This window comes from Lepisma saccharinum, chromosome 10 (genome assembly GCF_977018435.1).
Source record: "Lepisma saccharinum chromosome 10, izLepSacc3.1, whole genome shotgun sequence".
NCBI lineage: Eukaryota > Metazoa > Arthropoda > Insecta > Zygentoma > Lepismatidae > Lepisma > Lepisma saccharinum.
The window spans coordinates 89,220,159-89,238,360 of record NC_139238.1 but is presented as its reverse complement, the minus strand read 5'-3'; the positions used below and the strand labels follow the sequence as shown (position 1 = coordinate 89,238,360).

General features: G+C 39.9%; 1 protein-coding gene across 3 annotated transcripts in view; it reads right to left on the bottom strand.

Annotated features, from left to right (window-relative positions):
* Window positions 1-18,202, bottom strand: part of LOC145994016 (uncharacterized) — a 359,286-nt gene that overhangs the window by 176,327 nt on the left and 164,757 nt on the right. Inside the window, exon 1 of one of the 3 annotated variants that reach the window (XM_083130090.1) lies at window positions 12,233-12,526. The exons of the other annotated variants lie outside the window; for them this stretch is intronic. The gene's annotated coding sequence lies outside the window, so the exon portion shown is untranslated. Of the gene's footprint in view, window positions 1-12,232; window positions 12,527-18,202 lie in introns of those variants that run through there. 3 annotated transcript variants of the gene reach the window in all.

Sequence of the window (18,202 nt, the reverse complement as noted above, 5' to 3'; positions counted from 1 at the left end):
TTATTCTCTCTAAATAATTCTCGACATGAGTTTCTAATTAGTATTTTGAACATATATCGTATTACTCTTTTCTGTAGAGTAAGCAGTCTTTCAAATCAAGCAGCGTATGAACATAATCCCCTTGTCGCAATTAATTCCAGGCGATACAAAGGGTCATTGCAAAGATCTGACTCGCGGGAAACACGATCGAAAGGACGGATAACATGCGCGGATGTAATTTGAGCTCGACGCCAGCTATTGGAGTCACGTCCCCCCCCCCCCCCTTTCCGCGCCGGTGTTTCCTTTCCTCTGGAGGATCTCTCCAGCTCCAGCCGCTGCCTGCGTTCCTTCACGCCAGCCTCCACGTCCTACTTGGCTCCAGACAACTTTCTTGCGTGATCCGTGGAATCTACCGGCAGAGGTTTCGGCAGAAAGTTCCCTGAAACTATGCCGAACCGCACGCCGGTGACCGCCGGCTGGCAATCGGGTGCTCGAGGAGGAGCAGCGAAGAGAACCTGTTGTCTCCGTCACCAAGGACTCTTTCCAGGAGTCTTCTTCTTTCGAAAAGCTATTACGTTAAAGATTACATCAGTTTGGAATCTATTTTGTATCCACCTGCACCTTAAGGGCAAAAAGCGATATTATAAGGGCGAAATTAATAAACTTGAAACGATTAAGGGTGAAAGAAATAATTGCGAAAGGATTTGTTGGTTTGTTTTATTTTACTTGGGTTTTCTGCCACTTTTGATTAATCGCGAAGATGAGGATAAAGTGACAAGTAGGGTTGAGCCGATACCACCTTCAAACGATACCAATTCCCGCCAATACCGCTGCTTGAAAATTGCAATAATTAAAGGTAGTTCAAAATATTAAAAAAAACTCAATATTCTGACCAAGGCAGTAATTTATTTTATTATAAAACATAAACTAAACGTAACGTTTCAACCTTGTAGCAAGGTCTTCTTCAGACTCTGCACCAAGTACAAATGGAGGGGAGTAATGTTTGTGTATATATATCATCCTTTTTTGTACCTTGTTACATTTGTACTTGGTGCAGAGTCTGAAGAAGACGTTGCTAGAAGGTTGAAACGTTACGTTTAGTTTATGTTTTATAATAAAATAAATTACTGCCTTGGTCAGCATATTGAGTTTTTCATATCATGGAAACAAGGCTTAATGGTGTTATAATTCAAAATATTGATTAATATTAGTGTCCGAACAGATGTAAACTCTTATTTCCTCCCTTCGTACCTTCGTACGGGGTCACAATCACTTGGGAGGCTAATTATGCTTTAAATAACTTTGCTTTCACCCTAGCTGGTTTTCCACTTTCTTTCTCTATTCTAAATTCTCATTTTCCCCAGTCTTGTAACCAATCTACACTCCCTTTCATTTTATAAGGGGCGATCGGTGAAAGGGAAGGACGTGGGAAGGTAGCCGTGATAGCTGAGACAGAGATCGAGAGAGTCAGAGAAAGGTCGATACAGAGAAGGAAAGGAGTAAGGGGAGTAGAGGAAGATATGAAGAGAGGGTTCCGGGTTCGAATCCCGGTGTTCATAAGTTTGGCAGCAGAAGGAAAGAACAAAAGACAGAGAGAGAGAGAGAGTCCATTCCTTCACTACTGCTTCTTTTCTGGTGATGCTGTTTTCATGACTTCACCACTGAATTCCTGAAATGGCATTAAGATATTTGAAATGAGAAAGCAAGATTATCCTACAGACCTCTCTCTCTCTTGCACGGTATCTGCATGTGGGTCCCGGGTTCAGATAAACTGTGTCTCTGCCTCCTTCATGTAGAGGTGAGAAGGGAGGGTTGTAATTCCGTTGATACACTGTGTGTGTACTGAAGATGAGAGCAATGTATGCCCTCGAAACATAGGAAGCCAACTTAACCTGGCTGGTAACCCAAGAACACCTGTTCGAATCACGTCGCCAGGAAAGCTACAATCCTATTAATATTAGTGTGTTAGTGTTCCGCTCTAATTATAAATTTACCAACTTTTTTGCTTTAAAAGATTCAAGAATTATATCAGAACATTCAATTACCTAGGTACATATTATGTTATCACAAAACTTGGGCAAAATAAAAAGAAAGTTCCAATTTTGCACAATTTCTAGGATAATTAGAGTCTATAAAGTAGTGTGTGTGTGTGTGTATATACCATCAAGACCAAAATACCGGAAAAGAAAAAGCCTGCATCGGTATGAGTATCGGCTCAGCCTTGGTAGCAAGTTGAAATTGGTGCAAAGACAAAATAAACATACATGAACTCCACACAACACGATCCCAACAGAGACTTGTACTGGCTGTGAGTTCACACGGCGAGTCAACAAGAAAGCTGTCCAGGGCTGTCTTTCGAAAAGGCCACCCCTTACACGCCGAGTGGCGAAAGGAATAAATGTGAAACGATTAAGGGCAAAGGGAATTACGGCGAGGCAGTCAAGGTTAGGAGGAAAGGTTGATTTTCGGTCCACTTTATGCACAGACAAGCTAATCGGAACTGGACCTACAGTTTAAAGTGGGATCAGAATACCTTTGTGCCTCCATCGGATATCGAACCCAGATCGTCCATCTGTCTTTAATAGAATATAGCCAGGCTTACGGGATGCGAAACTATAACAGATATCTAGCAGGGAATTCAGGAAATACACGTGTTAAGCATAATTTTTCTTGTAGCAGTTCATGGAAACCGAGGAAATTTGCGAAAAACCTAAGCTGAGAGAGGGCAATATTTCGACGCCAGATCGAGCTGTAGCTATTGGTTGATTTGATCCATTTACTTTATTTTTCTTCGCTTTTCTGACACTTTTGGCAGAAGCCAACGTCGAGGCGGAGATTCGAACTCGGGACTTCTGGCATGTAGCACGTTGTTATAACCACTCCGTAACGGAGTCGTAGATATTGTCCTGACGTTTGAGAGCATCTAGAAGTAGATATATGGATGTACACATCAATCAGTAAGCCGTTTACATATGATCAGTGCCAACCTCACTTGGACGCAGTAAACACTTGTAAATGCAATGTTGCAGGCAACAGGCTCTGGCGTCTCGACGTAACCTTCCGTAGGGCTGTGTATCCTGTGTTTGTCCTTGTATGTGCTGAGTACCATGAACGTCCGCAGGATTTTTTCCAGGGGGGGCAAACAAGGTATATTTTCACCAATAACAGTGTTGTTCCCTCAAAAAAACATTGCTTAAATTTGAATGTATCATACTCATGCAATAATTAACACATATTATTGTGGCTGAAATGAAATTACATGTATGAAATATATAATTTTTGGTTGACTTTCTTTTTCCAGGGAGGTCACGGCCCCCCCTTCCGGACGCCCATGCTGAGTGCTCCTTTACAGCCTCAGGTGTTAAGTAGGTAAGGATACTTTAGTCCTCAGAGACAAGTGTTCATTTTAGTTACGAAACGGGGCTGTTCCCCCGTATAATGTGATGGGTGCAAGTGCTGACGAACCAAAAATACTTACTTCAATGATTAAAAGTGGCTGAGTGGCTAGCACAAAGCGCTGCGATCCCGGATTCGAATCCCGGCCTGCTCGTTCCTTTGTGATTGTCCCCTCATCAATTTCATCACCCATACGCATCTTCGCGATTAGTCAACGTGGCAGAAGAGCGAAGTAAAATAAACCAACTCAATCAATCATAACACTGTTAAGCCTTGTTTCCATGTTAATAAAACATTAAATGCTGCCCAAGGCAAAATTTATTGTATAAAAAATATACACTAGAAACGTAACGTTTCCACCCTCTAACAGGTCACGCTACAGGCTGTACGGCCAAAGACCCAAGTTGGACAAACCCAGACTTTGTCCCATATGTAGAAATTTCGAACTGCAAAAAGCGGCGTTGCCACATACCTGATTTTTGCTCAGTGGTAAACATGCACCCTTCGAGACTCATTCGTTTGTTACCCGGCGGCGCCTCTGCCACCTGTTTTCCTGCCATTCATAAGTTTGGCAACGCTGAATACTACAAGAATTTCCCCTCCCCATGGCGACAGGACCAAGACGATTGGTTCAAGGGTTCATGTGACCTTCCTGCCTTTGAACGGAAAAAGACAAAAATAGAATCTCAAGTAGGTTCTTTGGTCAGACGGGGAACAGTTCCTGATTAACTTTTACTCACCAACAGCTGTTACAACAGGAACCTGTGTCCTTTCACCACAGAAGCAAATGCACTACAGCGCCTTGAAAGGCACGCGTACACACACACACAGGATATTACAAAGCCCGTAGGGTGAGAAGGATTATCAGCTTGTCTTCCTTCCTGGTTAAACAGTCACGAGAAATCAACACTGGAATCCCTACATTATCATTTGAACGACCCTCGAAGCGCTCAGAATACCCAAACACCGTTTCCGTATCAAGCTTCCTTGTTGAGGCAGAAAACAATATTCCAATCCCGAGTGAGTGTTTATGCAAAAATGCACCCCTGCTTCGTTCCACGATTCGAAAGTGTTCCCTGTAAGTGTACGATGCACGATAATGTGAGTTTAAATTGCCACGAAGTCCCCCACATGCCGGCTGGATGCATATCGGAATGTAACTGTTCGCGAGGTGGGAGAAAGTAATTATTCCTGTACCACCCTGTTAGTGGATCACGGTGAAAACGAAGTTTATATTCACGACAAACCACTTGCACGGTGTGGGTCGTCGTGTCGGATAAGTAAATCCTACCTCAACATGATGAAGCTTGTTGTTCCTTTCCAATTAACCATTTTGCAGTTATTCCTTTAGCCCTTAATAATTTTGCAGTTATTCCTTTTGTCCTTAATAATTTGCAGTTATTCCTTGTGTCCTTAATCATTTGCAGTTATTCCTTCTGTCCTTAATCATTTTGCAGTTATTCCTTTTGTCCTTAATCATTTTGCAGTTATTCCTTCTGTCCTTATTCATATCACAGTTATTCTTTCTCGTAATAGTTCGCAGTTATTCCTTTCACTCATAATCATTTCGCAGTTATTATTTTCACAATCTTTCGTTTCCCAGTTATTCCCTTCGCCATGAATCATTTCGCAGCGAACTTAGACGTAGCGAGACCATAATTATAAATCTCGACGAGAACGAGACGAGACCATTCGAGTCGAAACCGAGACTTGCTGCCAGAATGCATGAATTTACTCGTCAGCAGACACTTCAGCAATAAGAAAGTGACTGTTGAGGAATGAGCATTGTGTTGAAACCTCCTTCCCTTTCCCCGCAGGAAGTCTACGGTTCTGCTCCCTGAGAGGAGGAAAGACTTTCTCTAACACAATTAAGAATCCTGCTAAAAATGTCGTCCGTTGCAAATTGAGGATGAGCGTTACTAAGAAGTCCAAGAGCTTTCTCGAAAGGCGATGTGCTCCGAATCGAAGAATTGTGATATATTGACGTTTTTAGAGACAGAGAAAAGCTGCAGAAAAGAACCGATAGAGGAAGAAAGAAATATAAAGTAAACACACACATTCATAAAGAGGGGAAGAGAAAGAGAGAAGGGAACATATATAAAAAGGGCAGAAAGAAACAGAATAAAGAGGGGTGGCGTAAGACAGAGAAAGAGAAAAGAAGAAACATCAAAAGTGACAAAGAGAGAAAGGAAACGAAATAAATAAAAGGTGAAGAGAGTGAAAAAAGGAAATGAGACAAGAAACTGGAGAGAGAACATAGAAAAATGCAAGAACAGAGGGAGTAAGCAGGAAGAACTAAGATACTAAAACTTAAAAAAAGAGAGAGAAAACTAGAAAGGAGATAGAAGAAAATAAAGACAGAAGAAAAGGATAGCGAGGCAATTTTTCCTCATTACACGAGAGTCCATAACTACGTACTAGTTTATGCACAGAAAGGCTAATCGGGACAGGACCTATACTTTAAAATAGGTTCCGAACCACCGTGTGCTTCCACCGAGTATCGAACTCGAGTCGTTAATTTCAAGCCAACGACGTTACTACTACGCGGGGAAGCTTAATATATTATGTAACGAATATTATTCGTTTATATTAAACAATATATAATTTAAAAGCCAAATAACATATTATACATTACATGTTTTTCCTTCTTCCTTTATGTCAACAACAAAATCCAATTGCCACAAATACTCGAACAAATACAATTCAGAGTTCCCAGCGTCAAAACGCGACCAAAGCCTGGCTTGTTTCGCTGCAAAACCCTAAAAAACAATGTAATGAAACAATCGCCTATTCGGAGTACGTGCGAACTCTACAACAAACTATGTGCAACTGATCCAAATATTGATGTATTTAGAATGACCTTCGCGGAATTCAAAAGAGCAATAAAATATGTAGGTGACTTAATCCATGTATAACCAATATCCAAATTTGTATTGATATGATTATCATGTATTATGTAGAGCATTCCCTGACATTCGCTACGAGACTCGGCGGCAAGCTGCCCGGCATCAGCGCTTGTCTTTCCCGATGAACGGGTCAGCTACAGTCGCTAGAGTCGGCTATTAAAATTACAGTTTTCATATTGTGTACTAACCTTGACTACAGAAGGTGTTGAAAATGATGTCCCTCTGCTGGAACACATTCCTGGCATCTCCGAAGGAAATTGGCATTTACACGTGCAAGTTCGTCTACTGTAATTCTCCCGATTTTTCGTACAATACTCTCTTTTAACTCACGGATGGTGTGCGGATTGTTTGTGTATACTTTATTTCCCCATTTTTCTTTCCACTTTTATTCAGAACTGACCCTGTTACTCTAAACTTTTTACGAAGTTTAATATAAGCGACTGTCGCGGACCCGTTCACCGGAAAAGACAAGGTCTGATGCCGGGCCGCTTGCCGCCAAGTCTCGTAGCGAATGTCACGGAATGCTCTATATACATGTGTGTATATATATGTGTCAACTATCAATAAGAATCATTAAGGAGTTATTCACATTGTATTGATAGTCTTGTACTGTCTGAACACTGTAACTGGAATTTATCCTGTTGTGTTCTATTGAATAAATAAATAAATAAATGTATCTCCATAGAGCGTCTCTCACGTTTCTTTTCCTATCCGTGTGTGTGTGTCTGTGGTTTCTTTACTATTGTGTTCCCGTGTCTATGTCTATTGGTTAGACTCCTATTCTTATATGTATTTTTTTCTTTGTACTTTTTTTTGTTGTTGTTGTTTTGTATATTGTTTTTATCCTTGTCAATATTTCAATGTAGTCTACTAAATTCCGTGTTCAAAAATCGTGTAAACATGGTCAAGTGGGGGAAAAGGCTCCACAGCCTTAACTTCGCCATGCAAAACAAGACGAAATAAAAATAAATAAACATTGCTACGTCCATGGGCATTCGTGTTCTACACTTCGAGATGGATGCGTGAAATGTGGTCCCACCAGGAGGGGCCCTCAATGTTGTAAATACTCCCCTTCGGTATGAGGGATCTGAAGTGGCGTTGATCCCGATATGAGCCAGTTCGTTGCCTCCTCCGGCCGAGGAGAAAGAGGTATCGGGTTTCCATCTGGATGTAAAGCCAGGCTCCAGAAAGCACGTGGAAAGTCGACACGCAAAAGTTCCGCTTCGTCTGGGACGTTTTGCACGAGCCCTCCGCGGTTTCTTCCAGTGGAAAAGGCTGTTCTTTCGGACAGGAACATTTCGCTGGGCGCCTCCTGAACAGTCCTTTCAGCTAGAGTTCAGTATACACAATTCCTGATAATGGCTGTCCACATATTTGTATTCCTGGAAATACAAATATTTACAATAGAATACTGAATGGGACCACTTTCGCTCGCTCGTACTTCTTCGAGTCTCTCACCCTCGAGCGTATACATGGAATATTATTTCAATGTGACAATAATAGTTGACACATATGGCTCATTCCTCACAATTTGAAACCAAGGTGCCAAATAATTGTGGTGGCAAACAGTTTATCATCATTATTAGGGCTACGAATTTTATGACCAAATTTTCCAAAATAAAATATGCTCTTGTGACCTAAAATTGTACAAAATATGGACTATAATTTGAAAAATATGCCCTTATAACTGGACTGTTTCAAACATCAATATCTAATGCTGAGATATTTTCACTATTTTTAGTTCACTTTATGTGCCCCGAGTTGCAATCCACAATTAATACTTTCTGTAAATTTTCAAATGAATACTTTCTGTAAATTTTCAAATGGAAATTAAAAAGATTTTGAAAAGTCAAAACAAAACCCTCGAGTGAACATGGGGAGTAAGAAAGAATCCACTTCGAAAATTACTATATATTTCTTGAAACAGCGAAAATATGCTGAATATGACCGAAAATCCATCAAAATATGCTCTATCATGCAGAAATGGCTAAATATGTCCTTAAGAAGCACCCTAATGTAATTGGTTTCTTCATAATATGAATTTCTACATATGTAGGGAACATATCACCGTTACCAAAATAAATATGCTAAGTCATGAAAATCCAAGCTCTGCTCATTATAAATATGTGAACTTTCTGTAAGTCGACTTTATTTTTAGCTCCAGAAGTCCAAATGTTGACATCTTGTAGTGAAATATGATCCGTTTCCTGATACCCTATTCCATCTATTCTGCACTTGAAGTATTTTCCACTTTGGATATCTACTCTATGATACTACGCCATTACAAAAATGTGGGTTCATTATGGGTGTTCTGGGTATCAGATATTGCTGTGGAGGTTTTCAGGTGTCACAAACATGACCGTTCAGATTTTTTCCTCTCCAAACTACATGGTTCAAGTGTAAATCTCCAAATATTAATAAATTAATATCAAGAGTTTGCCAGGTAAACCAAATCCATGTATACTCACAGAATGTCACAAACCTGATCATCTGTCATATACATGACTGGCACAATTTTACTACATTAAATTATTTATTTGCTAGTCCTTTAGTAAAAAAAGTAAAAAAAAAATCAAAATACACATTGTTCTGTATAATAATTCACAGAAATTTTAAGAAGACATAACTTCAAATAACTTACATGTTTTGTCAATACATGATCATTATAAAAAAGCAAAGAAACAGTCAAACATTCAACGTAATCTATTCTCTGATATTATTTACTGTCAATTACATTCTAATTTATGCAATAAAATAGGTCTCGTCTGAATACCTACTTTGTGCCCCAGATAACAACTATTTCTGTCCTTATGTTGGGGTATGTTTGTCACATACGTGACTGTGGAATGACGAATGAGCCATATATGTAAAATATCCGCTTTGGTAGTTTCAGCCCACAATCATCTGTTTCATTTTCATGTATTGGTAAGATAGAATAAACTACATTTTAACATGGAGATGATGACTATGTTTACTTAAGTCTCAATTTGTACGGCGTCTTTTACTTCACGATCCATATTTGAGGGACCACCACCACAGACAAATTACGGTTATACGTGTGCTTCTGGGCCTCGAGTATATACCGCTCGATTTGCCTGTTCGAGGGTTATTCGCTCGAGCGAAGAAGCTCTCGATTCCGTACGCCATCTAGCGTCGCCCGTGCGAACGTTTTGCCGCTCAAGCGAAAAGCTCTGCATGCGAAACTCTAATGTACAATATACAGAATTCCCGTTCGTGGATATCCACAAATTTATATGTACACCCTGTCCCAGCTAACTGTGGAGCAGGACCGCTCATAGCGGCAGAGGAGGAGGAGGAGGGAAAACGAGTGGTGAAAGCGCAGCGTTGCCAACCGTACGGTCCAGACCTTAGTCCGTACGCTAAACGCATGGCTTGTCAAAATTTGCTCTTGCAGTTTTATCCCTAATATTTCCCTAAGAAATTCTTAAACCAAGCGTAAAGACCTGGAGAGAAAAATACGGCCCGTTTGCCATGTGCGTTCAGTATTATCCTTTTCAAAAGTTTGCAACGCTGCAGAGCGAAGCAGGGAAATCGGGTAACTCCAGTCGCCCATTACGCAATCCCTTTTCTCTCACTGTTCATTGGTGGAGCCATCTCGCATGCGCAGAGACTTGTTCTCGTTCGCCTGGTCTACAGTTAGCTGGTACGGACTGTAGTTGCAATTATTTTTGTCCTGGCAAAAACTATACGCCAGTTGCAACATACTCCCTGTCGCAGCTATTTGTCACCGTTACATTCCTTAGTCTCGCGTACCTAGGATGCTTACGTCACTGTTTATTTGTTTTCAAAGTAGAATTGTTTTCATTATTGCAGCATTCGGCTCCGACAGTCGTAAAAAAAGGTTCTGTTACATTTAATCCATTTTATGAGTATAAAAATAGGAGACTGTGCTTCAAGAAGGCGGAGAGGGGCATGGTTCAAATTATAATGTGCAACTTTCGTGATAAAAATCAAATGTAAGTCATGCAGATGATTAATATGATTCGAAGCGTTGGAAGAATCGAACCTAAGACCTCTGGTATCGGGCATGGACGTAAGGGGAGGCATGGGGGGTCGTGCCCCCACCTGGAAAATGAAAGTCAACAAAAAAAATTATATTTTTCACATATAATTTCATTTCAGCCACAATAATATATATGTGTTAATTATTGCATGAATATGTTAAATTCAAATTTAAGCAATGATTTTTGAGGGAACAACACTATTATTGGGGAAAACGTGCCTTGTTTGCCCCCCTGGAAAAAATCCTGCGGACGTTCATGATATCGGGGCACCTTCTACTAATACCAGAGTACCATAAAGGTCTTTAGTATTAATATCATGTTTCCACATTTCCCATAAACATATTGTACTATTTATAATTTTAAATTATTATTGCATGCAATCGAACATAAAATTTAATACGTTTTAAATACGTTTAAACTTGCTGTTAGTGGTCGGCCTCCCCGATGGTGTGTGGTAACGTCGTCGCCTTATAATCCCGAGTTCGGATCACACTTTAAACTGTAAGTCCAGTTCCGATTAGCCTTTCTCTGCATTTTAGTGGACTTACAAACTCAAACAAGGTGAAATTAATATCTAAATAAATCCGAATTAGGGATGACAGAAAATCCGAATTTCAAATTATCCTATATCCGTTCGGAAGCAACGGATAATCCTAATATCCGGATCCAAATTTGTCCATCCCTTATCTGAATATCTGTTTGACACCCGTGCAGTAGACCACCCAAGTGTGGAACTGGTTTTGGGAGAGTGGTTAATTTTTTCTCTTGCATTACATCTAGCACAGCAGAGCGGTTAGGTCATGTACGCAGGGGGGAGGTGATGGGATTAGAGCCCCTTCAGAATTTTTGAGAAAGTGAAAATATTGAAATAAAACCAGTCAAGAAATCGGGAAAACCAAAGTGGCAACCGAAAACTTTCCCAATTACCATTCTTGTCTCGGGAAAACTTTTAGCCGGTGGTATCGGTAACGGAAAGTATAGGTTGGATTCTATTTGCCGATCCTTTTTCAGCATTTTAGTCTTCCTGCAAATATGCAGTGCGACACTTTCGCGGAATCTAAATATCGTGGAAATTATCCAAAATTCCAAGTTTCTGTTAATTTATTCACCAAAAAAAATCGGTATTTTCTAATGACATAATGTAAGTTTGTTTTAACACGTTTAAAAGCAAAAGTCGAATAAATTGATGCATACATTTGGAAGTAGTCACACACTAATATACGTATTAGTCAATATTTTGAACAAATTTTAATCAATACAAGCATCATCATGTATCATGTCATCACTCATTCCCATCTTCGCAAATTAGCCAAAAGTGGCACAAAAAGCAAAGTAAAATAAAGCAAATCAATTAACGAACAGCGAATTAACAAAAATGCATATTCATTATTTTTTAATACTTTATTACGTTTATATTCAACCCGGTCTATATCCTTAAAAATACACTACGTAAAAAAACGAAAAGTAATTGGGTTTGAATCCCGGCATGGGTGTTCTTTGCGTGTGTTCCATCATTAATTTCATCCATCGTCCTCATCGTCGCGATTAGCCAGAAGTGGCAGAAAAGATAAGCCATGTAAACCAAATCAATGAATCAAAAGTTGAAACCGATTGTGGTCTATATCCAAAGTTTTCCAAATAAATAATTTGAATCAATTTTTTTTAGTATTAAAGTAACTTTTCCTGTAAGTCGCAACCAATTTGAAGGAGGAGTGGAAATTTCAGAAGGACCCCATCCCCCCTTAACGACGTCTCTGGGGCCTGCCCGTTCTCGCCCCCCCTTTTTTACGTGAATTTGGACACCTCCGTTTGTATAGTCTAGTTGCCAATGTACCCAATTATTTTTTAACAGGAATAAATTAAATAAATATTACCATTACTTTTAGTTACAGATTTAGGAAGGTAAAAATAAAAAGGTTCCTTTACCTGACAGACACAATAGACATCCAGGTAGGGTCCGTTCACAAACATCCTTCCGTCAGTTTTTTCGCAGGGTGATCGAAAACACGACACAGGCTAAAACACACTTCCTTTTCGGAACAAAACACTAATCCACAGCGACTGTACACCTTGTTGCACTTACGGCTCTTCTCCCCCTTCCTATTTCGCACTGGGGTTAATCGCAACTGAGGGGTTGGTTACAGGAAAAGCGTGTTTATTATCACGCTCGTCATTCGCTCTCTTGCACGACAGACAAAACACGTTCTTTTCTCTTGCAGCGCCAGCGCCGACTGAGCCCGTTCGCCGGTTGGTTCGTCCAGCGTTCCCCTCCCGTGATGCTCTGCGCGGACCTGGGAATCGGTAGCCACGCGCACCTGTTCTCCAGCGGGGGTGCGTTGCAAGGGTTTACTGCCTCGGGCGGAGGGAAGGTAAGCTCAGGTAGACAGGGGCGGACGTCCTCTGGAGGCATGGTGCGCAATGGACTTTTGGCAGGCGGTGTTGCCAATATATAACAAAAAATATACAATAATAATAATAAATGAGGAAGCACATTGTTTTGACGTTTTTGCACGGCCGGACCTGTGGCCGACGCCAGAGCAGGTGTTTTCGAAAAACCGCTGCGATATTCCAAAAATATGAAAAATTATATCAGTTTAGACTTCCTTACAGAGTACTCACGTGAATATTCACGTAGTTTGCTTTCCCTGTTGTCTAGATATTATCAATAGTTTAATAGACTTACGTATCTACGAATATTTCCCATGCATAGGCCGAAATCGCAGGAAAAGTTGTTACGCTTCCCCCAGGAGCAGAGGCGTCTCGTGAACGCATGCGGTACATGCTGCGCATGCGTCGATTGTGGGGAAAAGGACAGCTTGCTCTGCGACGACATTCATGACCATTTCTACATTCTAATTTCTTCATATAGGAGAAGTATTTATTTTACACGAGAGCGCTCAACTAAGCGTATATTACATTTCTTGGATCTGAAGTGAAAGAAAGTAATAATTCTTTTCCCACAATTGACGCATGCGTCACTTCAGATCCAAGATAATAAATATAATATAATACATACTTCTCCTATATGACGAAATTAGAATGTAGAAATGCTCATTAATGTCGTCTCAAGAGTAAGCTGTCCTTTTTCCCTCAATTGACGCATTCGCAGCATGCACCGCATGTGTTCCCGAGACGCCTCTGCCCAGAAGACTCGGACCTGGGGGCTCCCGTAGCCGACCGCGCGCGACAACAATTAACATTAATGGTAGTAATTGTACTAAATTACGGGGAGGTGATTTTTCTAAATGATAACGTCATAAGCAACACTCTTGTGTCTATGAGAGGTAAATAGTGAATGTTCCTATCTAAACCTATGCAGTTATTGTAAATTTATTGCACACGTCCAAGCGATTTTATGACAAAATGACACCATAATGAAATTACGCCCCGGCGCATCAGAGGTAAGGAAGCAGAATCTGACAGTGGCGTATACCGAGTCCAATATCTGAGCTATCTCACTATGTCACGTGGTCCTAGGCTATGAATAGAAATACATTTACGAGCTCCTAAGAAATCAGGTTGCCAACACATAAGAAATCAGGTTGCCAACACATAAGAAATCAGGTTGCCAACTCATAAGAAATCAGGTTGAGAACTCATAGGAAATCAGGTTGCCAACTCATAGGAAATCAGGTTGCCAACTCATAGGAAATCAGGTTGCCAACTCATAAGAAATCCGGTTGCCAACTCATAAGAAATCAGGTTGCCAACTCATAGGAAATCAGGTTGCCAACTCTAGAATCGGCATCATCATCTCACTGATATGAATAATCTTATTTACAATTCCTGATCGATTTTTTCCCTGTATTTTATTCTCTAGACTTCAGGCTTCGCAAATAGCCTAGCTAGCCAAGAATATACGCTTCTGGAATCTGAGATTGATTGATTGATCTCGCTAAGCTAAAGATTAAATTAATATAATAACCAGACAACGGATTTATATGTACGAGTAATCTGCTATTTTCACCAAAATATGGAGTTAAATATGGACTTAAAATTGTAAAAATTTACCTTTTCAATAATATAAGACACTATACTAGCTACATAAAATACAGTACGCTACATTGACATTAATTGTAAAACAACACAAAATGTGTTTTCATTTTCTGCTTCCAAACAAATTATTAATAAAAATGTTGTTGTAAGTGTTCGAACGTGAATTTCCTTCTGTTGTGTCTTAAGATGGATTAATATTGGCTAAAAATGCGATCAATATCGCAAGTAGTAATGGGAGTGTATTTCAAATTTGTCTGTTATTCGCAAGAAATTCGTCCAACTCTTTCGGTCTCACGGGGATATGTAGCAATTGCGCGAATATGGAGTATATGTTGAGAAATGTACTGAAATATGGAAATAATATGTAAAAATAACTAAAATATGGGTACTAATTTACTATTCCACAAACAGATTTCTTCATTTTTACACAAGAAACTACTTACGGTAATAAGTTCCTGTAGCATTGTGTAACATCCGGAAGGTGTTTTCTGTCACGTGGGAATGTATCATAGCGAAAATTCATTATTTTTGTTGAAAAGTAATTCTCCGACGCACAACAGCCTTTGGCGCGTACACCTCCATAGATTATCGCCCGTCGTGCTTGTGTTTTGTCGATTGCAGTGTTTCCAACCACGCCATTGTTTTCCGAAAGGATGACGTGTCGTGGATGCGTGGTGAAATTCATACCGGGTGTGGAAGATCCGCTGGATTTTGTAATTGGGTCCTTGAAAAACGGTAGCCCCAAAAACCATTCACGCATAGCCCCACGAACCATTTCCGGCAAGGTTAGGATAGGTTAGGTTAGGCAAGCATAGTTAAAATTTAAAAACTTTAAAAAAAATTCTACTTGGCGAGTATTTTTTGGGTTACGAAGGTTGGAAACACTGCATCGACAAAAAACAAGCACGACGCGCGATGCTATACGAAGGTGTACGCGCCATACTGTTTCTTACGCAAACGAAACAACGCAAATAAAGAAGTACTCGTAATGTGAAAAATTGAAATTACTTTCATCAAAAAAACTTGAATATACCTTCAAGAATGTTCCGCGAAGCAGATAGGTAAGTAAGTACGAATGTTAAAAGTGACGAAACGAAGAAGTTACATGTGTTTGTGGAATAGTAAATTTTTACCAAAATATGTATGAGCCAGAACCTAGGATACCTACAAATATGGAAGATAAAAACGGAATTTTTCAAGTCTACACGCCAGGATGCAAAAAGATAGTACAAAATATAACTGATTTCTGCTACATACATAAATATATATTTACATGTAAATTCGTTCCCTGATAATAACATTAAAAAATTGCTGTTAGTTTGTTCTGATGGAGCCATGTGTGGTATGTATGGACCCTTCCGCCCCTCCACTACAATGGGTCCCGCTGTAAGGCTGCTTACATTTTTCCTAAAGGTTTTCTTGTCAGTAGTAACTTTAATTTAGTCCTGGTCAAACGCGTTTTTTTCCCTTTCTGTTCAATTGATCGTGGAGAAACATTTGCTGGAAAAGGTTAAGAGTGGATGGAGAAACACAATCAGTAATGGCTGAATGCCTCTGACAGAGAAAACAGAGAAAGTCATCTTGAATTAGTACTTTTTATTAAATCATGTACAGTTAGATTTACATAGCACTTAACAAGTGTTCTCTTTTAGTCCTCTGAAGCGTGAAAGTGCCATCATCGTCTCAAGATGCCTCATTTAGAGCATCTACATTCTCCTGCTTGCAATCTTCACTCGATACTTCGACGATCGAACATAATAATAAAAAAATCGCAGTGAAAGTTTGTTTATGCCTTTCAATTTCTTCAGCATGGAGAGTTTCAAATGTAAAAATCATATCTCTTCTTTTCTAACGTACAGTCAACAGCAAAAATAATAGGCAAATCGCTATTCTCGTTCTCTTCTTTTCTGCATACTGTTTCGTTTCAACGAATGTTTTTCTGTTGGTGCGAAGATGATGTCCTCAGCTTCAACAAGCTTGTCCATCACATTGTTGAAAATGGGTCGCCTACTTCTAACTTTTGCCGTTGGGTGTACCTTCCTGACAGCACAATACTTACTTTATGCGCAATAGACATTCCTGTTTTTGCGTCAGGATAATTTAGAGGCGAATTATTCAGGTGTGTATAAATTAGGATAATATACCATTTTCGAGTGGGCCTCATCTCTAGGAAGGTATCAACTCGGGGCAAGCCCTGGCACCTACCGACCTGTTGGGTGAGATGAGTCAAGGCAAATGGATAATATACCTTTTCCTACTCCCACAAAAATAGGCAATAGTTAGGCTGGAGAGTTCAATGAAGTAACCGATCTCTAACTAGGAAAACAAACTAGAATTTGGCCCATACTAGATAAGAAAAATCAACAACAGTGAAGATGATAGTTCTACTTAAGAGTAAATATCCATCTCAAGAACTTCAAAAATACATTCTTCGGGCTTACAAAGTAAAGGATAGTATTATTGATTAATTACGTCATGAATATTTTAAAAATATATTTACAACACTGACTATGTTACTAAAATATTTATTTATTTGTTTCCAGCGCCATCTATACTTCTTTTGTGTAACAACCAATACCACAAGGGAATGAATTTAACCAAATCTTTCACGATTCGGATATCGAACTATGATGGATTCAAATCATGAAGATTGGGTTATCATATGGACGATTTCGATCGGATAACATAGAATTCAGGTTCGAACACCTGCTCCTTATACGAGGGGCGTCCCAAAAGTAAGTTTACAAGCCCTATTTGTCAATAATCATATTTTATTTGGATGATGAAGCAATGCACATGGTGTGGTACATGCAACACTTTATTTTTCAACATAGTCACCATAACGATTAAGGCATTCGTCTAATTGTGGGACGAGTTTGTCAATGCCACGTTCGTAAAATGTGGTGTCCTGCCTGTTCAGCCAGCGTTGCATCTTCGTCACTTTGGAATCTGTGCCCTCCAAGATGTTTTTTCAAGGCCGGGAAGAGATGATAACTATAGCAAAATCTCTCCTGTCAAAAGGTGTGCTACTCCTGCACGATTATTCTCGGCCACACATTGCAATGCCACTCAAGAACTGTTGCGACATTTTCGGTGGGAGTGTGTGCAACATCCACCATACAGCCCTGATCTAGCGCCCAGTGATTATCATCTCTTCCCGGACTTGAAAGAAGATCTTGGAGGGCACAGATTCCAAAGTGACAAAGATGTGAAAACAGCGGTGGAACGCTGGCTGAACAGGCAGGACACCACATTTTATGAACGTGGCATTGACAAGCTCGTCCCACAATTAGACGAATGCCTTAATCGTTATGGTGACTATGTTGAAAAATAAAGTGTTGCATGTACCACACCATGTGCATTGCTTCATCATCCAAATAAAATATGATTATTGACAAATAGGGCTTGTAAACTTGCTTTTGGGACACCCCTTGTATATATGTATATACGAAACGTCTTCATGGGTCCGTGTAAGGGTATCGAGAATATAGTAGGGATGGCCAAACGGATCCGGATCCAAAAGTTACGGATCTGGATCCGGATCCGAAAATTCCGGATCCGGGTCTGAAAGTTCCGGATCTGGATCGGGATCCGAGAGTTTCGGATCTGGATCCGGGTCCGAAAATTCCGGATTTTTTTGATCCGGATCCGAGAGTTTCGTATCTCAATCCCATTATAATATTACCACACCTTAAAAGGTATTATGATCTTCGATTAGAAAGAAATTTTCCATTAGTTAGTCCTACAAGAATTTTTTTCAAGTGTTGTTCCTAAAATACTTTGCTACGCATCGGCTAACACACTCGTGCACAAAAATAATCTTACTTGTTTAACATAAAATGTCAGAGGTGATTTTGTAAATGCCATTGAAACGAATATGTATTCATTCGAATGTATTGG